Below are 2947 nucleotides of genomic sequence, written 5' to 3'. Positions count from 1 at the left end.
TAAGATTATATATACATGTATACATATACTTATATACATACGTACATTAAAAAAAAAAACCTGTTGCTGAAGTGTTCATTTCAATTCATAGTGACAGCATAGGACAGACTAGAACTGCCCCATAAGCTTTCCAAGGCTATAATCTTTTTGGAAGCAGATTGCCACATGGTTCTCACCTCTGGCCTCCTTCTTAGCAGCCAAGTGCTTAACCTTGCTTAATCAGGCCTTGTTCTCTCTCTCTCTTTCTCTCTGAATATTAGCAGCCTAGCTCTCAACCACTGGGCCAACAGGGCTACAAATACACATATTGTTATTGTTCTGTTGGTGACATGCCAATGAATAAATTAACAAAAAATCAGGACCTTGTCTGGCCTTGACCTGGAGAATTGGGGAACAGTTTTGGGGTTTATTTACCAGACAATTAAGATAGGATCTTTACAATCTGGAGGAAAAGCCCTTGTAAAGAAATCACTGTGTTCTGATGAGTGTGATTTCTAAAAAGACTTCTGATATAGTTTTATTTCCTGGATCTAAAGCTAAGATTTTACTTTTTGAGCAAGAAGTATTTCACACTAGCTCCATTCATAAGGATTAAAATTGATGTCAAATATTTTGTTTTAAAAGTTTTAATTCTAAATCTAAATCAACAGATGTAATATTCAAGATCTAGCCTAAATGATACTATAGGAATTTTTTCATATTTAAAATAAATCACTCTCAAGAGAAAATTACCTACTTTTCTCCTGGTAAGTTCTTTATTTCATCAGTAAAAATCTCAATTATGTCAGAATTTAATCAAATTCTGATTGTATTAAAGAGAGGCAGGATGCAATAGGTGGAAGGAGGGATTCTCTTTTAAAACCTGTGGACCTCATTCCAGAACTGACTGCTAGTGGTAGACACTGAAGGCCACACAAGAAACTGCTGAGAGAAAGTGGTCATGGCTAAACAATTTAAAAAATCAAGCATATGTCTTATATGTGGGAGTTATCTTGGAAAACCCATATACCTGAAATGTGGATATGACTGCTGCTTTCACTGTTTCAAATCACAGCAGATGGAGCTTCCTGGGGAGGGTTTATTGTATCCCTTCTGCCCTGTGGTTACTCAGAAGAATGACGTCAAACAGAATTTCCAGCTTCATGAGTTGATTTCCAGCATCAAGGAATTGGAGACTCAGCTGAGAGCTAGTCTATTTGTGGACTCAAGGGTGCTGAAGTTCCAAGAGGATATGACCTTAGATGTTGACAGTCAACAACCACCTCATAATTCCTGATGACCTGAGGAGGGTTCAATGTGGATATTTCAAACAGAATTGAGAAGATCGTGCTGAGAGATTCAACTCCATGTGTGTCCTTGGCTACCCTCAGTTCATCTCTGGCAGCCGTTACTGGGAGGTGGATGTGAGAACAAGCCCAGAATGAGATCTGAGCATTTGCCAAGAGTCAGTTAATTAGCAAGTGGAGATTCAACTGTCTTTAGAACACGGCTTCTGCACTGTGGGTGTGAGAGATGGAGAGATGTTTGCAGCCAGCACTGTGCCTTTGACTAACCTCTGTGTCAACCCTGGGTTACACCAAGTGGGGATTTTCCTGGATATAGATATGGGAAACATTTTCTTTTTTAACATTAGCAATGGCTCTCATATCTTTACATTCACCAAAATACCTACTGCAGAGCCACTTCTCCCATTTTTCCCCCTGAAAATCCAGTTTTGATAACACTCAAGGCTTCCTTAGTATCTGCCCTGTGAAGAATCCAGGCACGGCAAGTTCTCCAGTTTATCCTGAGCAAGGCAATTAACTTTTCCCACAAACACAATTTCAGAACATTTTTCAGTTTGATATACACATAGTACAAATTTGTGACAGAAAAATATGAAATATTTCATGAATCATAAACATAAATTAAGTAGATTAATCAGGAAAAATCCTTTAATTCAGCATTTTTGTTGTATTCTTTGGGCTTTATATTTACATTTTTGTTTGGTAAATATATTCTGATTTTCAGATCAATTTATAAATGTTTTCCTTCTTATTTTCTGTAATATCAGTTTAGTGTATTATGAAGGTTATAAACTAAATAAACCTTAGGCTGTTATCCACTGTTATGGATTGAATTGTGCCCCCCAAAAATGTGTGTCAGCTTGGCTTGGCCATGATTCTATAGTGTGGTTGTGCACCATTTTGTGATCTATGTGATTATTTTATATGTTGTAAATCCTAACCTCTACGAAGTTAACAAGACAGGATTAGAGGCAGTTATGTTAATGAGTCAGGACTCAGTCTACAGTAATAAGTTCCATATGAGTCAGTCTCTTTTGAGATATAAAACAGAATTGAGCAGAGAGAAGTAGGACCTCATGCTATCAAGAAAGAAGTGCTGGGGAGTGGAGAAAGTCCTTTGAACCAGGGGTCCCTATGCTGAGAAGGTCCTATATCAGAGGAAACTGATGACAAGGATTTTTCCCAAGAACTGACAGAGAAAGAAAGTGTTCCCCAGAAGCTGGTGCCCTGAATTTGGACTTTTAGCCTCCTAGACTGTGAGAGAGTAAATTTTTTTGTTAAAGCCATCCAGTAGTGGTATTTCTGTTACAGGAGTGCTAGACAACTAAGACACCGCTCAAAAAAAAGAATTCTCAGATGTAAAAATCTTTGAATATTGCAAAAAGGACACATCCTATTCACCATTGTTAAAAATTGTCTACACTGAGGAGGGCATCTTGTCAGTACTCAAGTGCAATGTCTGGAAGAAACCTAGACCCCCCACGGTCTCGCTGGACCGGAGGCTCCTACGCTCCTGACAGCTTTCCCACCTGAATGCCTTCTCTACTGCCTTGGTCAAAGGTGAATGTCTTGGCCTGTATCTGCTCTTTTCCTTCTTCCTTCCACTGAGTTCCTACCTCCACAGTTCGCTGTTGCTGTTTCCTGATAGTCCCACATTTTTC

At 38.7% G+C, this 2947-nt stretch overlaps 1 pseudogene; it reads left to right on the top strand.

The window, feature by feature from the left end:
* Nucleotides 1-689: 689 nt before the first annotated feature.
* Nucleotides 690-1803, top strand: LOC111820834 (ret finger protein-like 4A-like protein 1; annotated as a pseudogene).
* The last annotated feature ends 1144 nt before the right edge of the window (nt 1804-2947 follow it).

The sequence above is a fragment of the Trichechus manatus genome, unplaced genomic scaffold, assembly GCF_000243295.1.
Source record: "Trichechus manatus latirostris isolate Lorelei unplaced genomic scaffold, TriManLat1.0 scaffold00053, whole genome shotgun sequence".
In the NCBI taxonomy this organism is placed as follows: Eukaryota; Metazoa; Chordata; class Mammalia; order Sirenia; family Trichechidae; genus Trichechus; species Trichechus manatus.
The sequence above is the reverse complement of the archived record's forward strand: the minus strand, read 5'-3'. Positions and strand labels throughout refer to the sequence as shown.